We start from the raw sequence: 8,090 nt of genomic DNA on the forward strand, positions 1-8,090 counted from the left end.
TACCTCACTTGCGGGTATAAGGTTGACGTACCTTCGTGTCAGGAATTCTGATTAAATAAGATTGAGCCTTCTGGTGATGGGGGCAAAAAAAACATGACCCTATTGTGCTTGTTATGACTTCTCTATCAAAGTCCCTATGATTTATGGTGTTATCTATTTTGTTTTTTGTCTATTATAATGGGTCAGACATATCACTGCTAAGACATTAATTTATAGACAAATGTGAAGCTCTAATCCTTGTTATTATTAATTAACCCAATGAGTATGGGGATTTGGAGGAAGATGGTTTTTCAATGTTGCAATATGGCCAAACTTGAACTTATGCAAAACCCTACTCCATGTTTTTAGGTTGAGCTTATCTTCATTCTTGATTTTTTTTTTTCATAATCTAATTGCATACCTACCGTCTTTTTTTCTTTTTTTAACTATAGAATATATGTCAACATGGGCTAGTACCTCTTTAGTTGTCGCTCCTTGTTTATTCTGTAGTACTATTACAAGGATCCTTGTTCATTCTTGAGTATTATTACAAGAAAATAATCCTTCTCTATGCACCCTAATGTACTTCACAACTTTCTTAATAACCTTATGGATTTGGAAGACTATTGACTTTAGCTGCCAACCCTTCGCTCGTAGCCAGCACCCACCTAAGGCAAAGGTCGAAATGGATGGCAAGCTAGAATTGCCGATAAATGTCCTTGAATGTGATGCTTAGCCACCTAGATAATTTTGGCATAGATGTATTTTAACAAGCTTTCTCCTAGATTTTTCATATTTTTCACACAAAAATGAAATAGTAAATTTTTTTAATAAATTAATTAATTTTAACTATCCTATTTTCAAATTCTAATGAATGAAATATAAAAACTATTAAGATAATTTTTTTGACTAGTCTTTTTATTTCTTTAGTATATTAGTTAAATACATGTGAAACATAAATTTATAAATAAAATTATAAATATTTTGAAATAAAAAGATAATAGATTAATTAATCTCTGGTGTAGATTGCAATTCGTTGTCATCAGATATAAGTAAGATTCTAATAGAATTGATCTCCTTAAAATTGTTCAACAATAATCCGGGCCTGGCTCACATCGACTGTTGGTTGTATCATCTTAAGTTCCGACTAATTTTGTGCTTGGCCCATGCAGTTTTCATGCTCTTCTCCAAGCCTGGATTTTAGGTTATACGGAACGGAATAGTTTCCATCAATATTACTGGCCCTGATGTAGCTTATTTTATTCCTTCCATGATGAACTATTTCACAAAATTAAATTCCTTACTCGTGAAATGGTAGCAATTCCATCACTACGTGACTGGATCATGGGGTCCAGTCACTTTATTTAAATAAAAAAAAAAAAAAAAAAAACGTATGCCAGCACAGAGATCATGGAATCCTCCAAATCTCTTGTTTATACATATATGAACAGAGACTTACCTTTTGGAGGGACTTGAGCCATAACATGGATTCTTAGAATAAATTTGTGGCTCAATACTATGTAAGCTTTTTAGGTACTGCTTTTAATGGCTGAGACTCGAGCATTACCAACCCCCACTTCTCTTTCATGTCCATGGTCTCGGGGGTGACATTGCCCTCGAGTTGCCAGTCAAAATGGTGAAGTAACGTCCCCAGAACAAGGTGCAGCACTCGATGAGCTAATGGAATCCCTGCACAAATCCTTCGCCCTGCACCGAATGGGATCAGTGTAGTGCCAGCGAAAGTTTTGATGCCAACAATGTTAGTTCAAGAACACAAAGATAAACACAATCACACATACGAGGTTTTAACGTGGTTCGGCTAACCATGCCTACGTCCACGGATGAGAGAGAATAATTCCACTATACAATAGAAAATATTACAGAGGATAAAACCAGATACAACTATTGGGTTCCCGAAACATCCCATGTTTCCCCACTCCTTGTATCCATACCTTACTACGAGCCCTCTCGCTCCACCAGGTACCTCCCGTTCTTCCTCACATCTCTATCCACCTCGTATAGTCTCTATAGGCCCATCTCCATCTCATAACTTTTTCCCCTCATGACCTAGAATATTTATAGAGATATTTCCAACAACCTTCCTTATTCTATAAGGAAGTCTAATATTACAATAATATATCAACCTAGAAATATTCTATACAATATTCTTTACAAAAAGGAATATTTACTAATTAGGAATTTGGGACAATTCCCAACAATCTCCACCTTGGACCAAATTACATGAAGTTAATCTTCAATCTCTCCATGACACAAACCTTTTTGTATCATATCACCACGAAAGAGCAATTGACTCCACCTTCAGTGAAAATTCCTTTTGTTTTCATCTTGTGTGCTTTGTGATCTTTTACTCTTCTAGAAATCTTCAACCCAAGCTCTGATACCAATTGTAGTGCCAACGAAAGCTTTGATCCCAACAATGTTAGTTCAAGAACACAAAGATAAAACAATCACACATACGGTACACGAGGTTTTAACGTGGTTCGGCTAACCATGCCTACATCCACGGATGAGAGAGAATAATTCCACTATACAATAGAAAATATTACAGAGGATAAAACCAGATACAACTATTGGGTTCCCGAAACATCCCATGTTTCCCCACTCCTTGTATCCATACCTTACTACGAGCCCTCTCGCTCCACCAGGTACCTCCCGTTCTTCCTCACATCTCTATCCACCTCGTATAGTCTCTATAGGCCCATCTCCATCTCATAACTTTTTCCCTCATGACCTAGAATATTTATAGAGATATTTCCAACAACCTTCCTTATTCTATAAGGAAGTCTAATATTACAATAATATATCAACCTAGAAATATTCTATACAATATTCTTTACAAAAAGGAATATTTACTAATTAGGAATTTGGGACAATTCCCAACAATCAGCTCAAAATTTTGTCCCTTATAATCTATTTTTTTGGAGTCTAGAAACCTCTCAGGCTTGAAAGATGATGGGTCTTCCTAAGAACCCGGGTCTCTTCCAATGGCCCAAGCATTCACAAGAACTTGAGTATCTTTTGGTATATGGTACCCCATGAAGCTGGTATCTTGAATTGCACTCCGTGGAATTAGGAATGGGATTGGAGGATGTAATCGTAACGTTTCTTTCACCACCGCCTGTAAATATTGGAGCTCATCAATGTCGCTCTCTTCAACATTCCTATCTGCTCCGACTACTCGAGCAAGCTCATCTTTCACCTTCGACATTGATTTGGGGTTGCGTAGTAGCTCCGTCATCACCCATTCAACAATGCTGCTACTGGTTTCTGATCCCGCCATAAATATTTCCTGCATTACATCCCACTTATTTCATCCTTCGTGACACTTTTTGATTAGTAAAATATTTTTACCAAATCATTCAAGAATTTTGTATTTTTTTGTTGGGTGTAATCAACCATCGCAAGAAAAGCAAGAAAAGGTAATGAATATTACCAGTATAAATATATTGACATCGCGGTCTGAGGTTTTAGCGGGCTCGTCCCTACCATTTCCTTCAAACTCCAGCAGCACATCCAGAAAGTCCTTCCTCTTGGTCCCTTCCGTCCTCTGTTTTTTCATGCGCTCATTGACGAATCCAGAAGCCATTTCCATAGCTTTTCCTAGGTCACGCTGTTGAGATTTAATACGGAAATTAACACACAATAATCCAGATCATTGAATTCAAACTCATCTCTGATAATAAAATAATAAAAACATTAATTAATAAATAGATTACATACCGTTTGAAGAACACGCAGCCATGAGAGATTTCCCTTCAGTTTATAGATCTTAAATCTTTGATCTCTTCTTCTCCTTATCAAACCTTAATACATAGAATTGTTTTCTGTAATTGATGGAAGAGAGCACTCACCGCACATGAAGGGGTTTCTGTATATATATCTTATTGATAGGAGAAGAGGGCCAAGAATACACGTTCAAAAACTGTTCTGAGATGTTATTCGAATAACTGTTTTTTATTTCAAATAATAATATTATAATTATTATAATTATTATAATTTACCCACTCCATCAAGGGTAAATATCTATATAACAGTTTAAAGATATTTGGTATTCTTTTAATTGGCTAAATACTAGGTTAGTGGGCCACCCACTTAATTTTAATGTGGAAATAACACATGCTCCATGTTTTTCCTTAGTCCCTACAGGTTCAGCCATCCAAGCCATGGGAAAAAGTCAGCTAGGTTGGGATGGCCAGACCACTCCGTTAGATTACTCATTATGGTGAAAAACTCCGAACCCTCTTCGGATCGCAAGTCCAACACATCCCGTGATAGCATAAGGTTTCCTAGCATGTTGGAGAGGAAGACAGCTTCCGCAACGTGAACACTAGACGCTTCTCCATTCACCCCAAGCGCCTCCTTTTCTATCCATAACAACATGTCATCCACACATTTTCTACGCACATTGGCTGTCTCATTAATCCGCCTTACTGTGAACATATCGGTCGTAAGTCCGCCGGTATGTGAAGAGAATTGAAATATTATAAGATCACATGTTAACATTTAAACATGCATTTAATAGCAAAAATTCAACTGGTTACCTTGGTTTATGTCATGGGAAGTCATTTCTTCTTCTTCTGATATCCAATAAGTTGCTTTCAGGGTGCATGATGGTCCGAGAATTAGGGATCAATGAGCTCTTCCCTTGCCTCCCAAAATTCAGTCCAAAGTGCAAGTATGTGTGTTTGCCGGGAGTGCTCTCCAAGAGAAGAAAAGAGGATGCTCTCCAAAAGCGCACGCACACACACACACACACACACACACACACACACACACACACACACACACATATATATATATATATATATATATATATTACACATTACACACTTTATTTGGACGACTTGACTTAATAGGTCGGTCAAGTGAATTAGGGTGAGCCCATAAAAAATCAAGCAACAATATGTGTTCAGTCCCATTATGGACCACAATGTAAAAAATAAATTAACACTGATTTATGATATTATCAAATTGATTATGTAAGTCCACACATAAAAATTCCAACAATTCTCCCACTTGGACTACATAATCAAACATCACAACATATACATAATCATAATTCAATGTCCCATAGAATCTCATCAAAAACAAATAATCAAAAGCAATCATATATGCTTCATTGCTTGATTCATAAGAAAATGTGCAATAATAGCAATCCTTCTAACAATAATGTAGTATTACAATACCAAAAAATGTCTTCCATAACCAAAAAACGAGAAATAAAAAATTAACCCAAAATTGCAGCTCAAATGTCAACCATGCTAGCTCTGATACCAATTGAAAAGAATTGAAATATTATAGGATCACATGTTAACATTTGAGCATGCATTTAATAGCAAAAATTCAACCGATTACCTTGGTTTATGTCATGGGAAGTCATTTCTTCTCCTTCTGATATCCAATAAGCTGCTTTCCGGGTGCGTGATGGTCCAAGAATTAGAGATCAATGAGCTCTTCTCTTGCCTCCCAAAATTCAGTTCAAAGTGTAAGTGTGTGTGTGTTTTCCGGGAATGCTCTCCAAGAGAAGAAAAGAGGATGCTCTCCAAAAGCACACACACACACACACATATATATATATATATTACACATTACACACTTTATTTGGACGATTTGACTTAATGGGTCAGTCAAGTGAATTAGGGTGAACCTATAAAAAATCAAGCAACAATATGTGTCCAATCCCATTATGGACCACAATGCAAAAAATAAATTAACACTGATTTATGATATTATCAAATTAATTATGTAAGTCCACATATAAAAATTCCAACAGTATGGGCCATAAGGTACTAGGGCCAAGGACCCCTCGTTGTACTCATGAACTCGCATTGTTTCCCCAATGCTGCGGTCAGCAAAAGAGAGGTCGTGGTTCTTGAACAGCTCACCAGCAGCCTTAGAGGACAGAATAACCATGGTCTTTATGGCACCGAGCCTGAGCCACACCACGTCCCCATACTTGTGTCTTAACCCCGCAAGTGTCTGGTGCAGCATTGTTCCGAGATCCAACATGTTGCTCAGAATTGGCCATCCTATTGGTCTTGGAGGTAGCCGGTTGAAGCCAGACTTTCTCCGGCAAAGCATGAAGGACATAGCTGAAGATGAAATCACAATCAAATAAAGAAGAAAGTTTGAAGCCCGTTCCATCGCTCTTCAATGAACCTAGCATGTGAGCTCTCCTAGCTCGGTCCCTAGGTACTTTTGTTGATCCTGCTAATGTAATATAAATTTATATATTGCTTGAATTGTCCGATAACAGCAACCCATACAGTGGGCTTGCCGACCCTTGCCTTTATATTATTGGATAAAAACACCAAAAGTTCCACGTTGTTAATTTTGTCAGCACCCCATTAAGACGATGTGAGCAGGATACAGTCTCTTCAAGGACTTTTCTTAATAGTATGGTAATTTAAAAAAGTTATACTTAAATTATTATAATAGAAGAAGTTATTACAAATATATAGTAGTTTTTGCCACCTAGGAGAGAGGAGAGAGGGTGAATGGATAAATTTTTTTTTAAACCAAAATCATCTTTTCAAATTTCAAAAGACGAAATCGTCTCTTCAAGAGACGAGTTACATGAAAAAAATATATATTTTTTTAAAAAAATTCCCCATTTATAAAAAAAAAAAAAAAATCCAGGAGACAAGTTCCATGAAAATATATATATATATATAAAATTCTCAAATTAAAAATAAAAAAATAAAAAATAAAAACAATTCCTCAAGGGAATTTGTCTCTTCAAGAGACGAGTTCCCATGAAAAAAAAATTCCTCAAGGGAACTTTGTTATTAGGAGTGGTTAGATGGCAAAGAAAAGAAAATCACCCGGGACCACCATATATTTAAGTGATTTGAGAGCAAAACATGTAGTCCCCACATATTAAATAGGTTTGGGAGCAAAATATGTGGCTGCATGCATAAGAGAGAGGATGGAAGGATATTTGAGTGGGGGAAAAGTCAAGAAAAAATATGGGATTACGCATGAGAGAGAATAAGAAGACGTTTGAGTGGTAAAAGAAAATTCCTCAAGGAACTCGTCTCTTTAGGAGAAGAGTTCCATAAATATATATATATTAAAAAATTCCCAAATTATTAAAAAAAAAAAAAAAAACAATTCCTCATTTTTCATGGGAACTTCGTCTCTTGAAGAGACGAATTCCCTTAAAGAATTTTTATTTTTTTATAATTTGAGAATTTTTTTTAAAAAAATATATTTTTTTTATGGGAACTCGTATTTTCAAGAGACGAGTTCCCTTGAGGAATTTTTTTTTTCTTTTTTAATAATTTGGGAATTTTTAAAAAAAATATATATTTTTTTCATGGGAACTCATCTCTTGAAGAGACGAGTTCCTCGAGGATTTTTTTTTTTTTTTTTAATTTGGGAACTTTTTTCATGGGAACTCGTCTCTTGAAGAGACGATTTCCTTTTTGAAATTTTCTTTTGAAATTTGAAAATGTGATTTTGGTTTAAAATTTTTTTTTTTCCGTTCACCCTCTCTCCTCTCTCCTAGGTGGCAAAAACTACCATATATTTGTAATAACTTCTTTTACTACAATAATTTAAGCATAACTTTTTTAAATTACCGTACTATTGAGAAAAGTCCGTCTCTTCATGACAAGATTTTTTCACGTGGGAACAATCATTATATCATAGCATACTACTACTACTACCGAAGAGTTTCTTGTTGGAATTTTTATGTGTGGACTTACATAATTAATTTGATAATATCATAAATCAGTGTTAATTTATTTTTGCATTGTGGTCCATAATGGGACTGGACACATATTGTTACTTAATTTTTTATGGGCTCACCCTAATTCACTTGACTGGCCCATTAAGTCAAGTCGTCCAACTAAAGTGTGTAATGTACAATATATATATATATATATATATATATATATATATATATATATATATATATATATGTATTTATTTGTATATATATATATAGAGAGATGTGTTTGCATTTTTTCGGTAGAGCATCCTTTCTTCTCTTTGAGAGCTCTCTCGGCAAACACACTCACACACTCCACTTTGGACTGAATTTTGGGAGACAAGGGAAGAGTTCATTGATCGCTCATTCTCGGACC

At 35.6% G+C, this 8,090-nt stretch overlaps 1 pseudogene; it reads right to left on the reverse strand.

The window, feature by feature from the left end:
• Positions 1-1,495: 1,495 nt before the first annotated feature.
• LOC100261440 (cytochrome P450 76A2-like) lies at positions 1,496-6,144 on the reverse strand (annotated as a pseudogene).
• Between the last annotated feature and the right edge of the window lie 1,946 nt (positions 6,145-8,090).

The sequence above is a fragment of the Vitis vinifera genome, chromosome 8 (assembly GCF_030704535.1).
Source record: "Vitis vinifera cultivar Pinot Noir 40024 chromosome 8, ASM3070453v1".
Lineage (NCBI taxonomy): Eukaryota > Viridiplantae > Streptophyta > Magnoliopsida > Vitales > Vitaceae > Vitis > Vitis vinifera.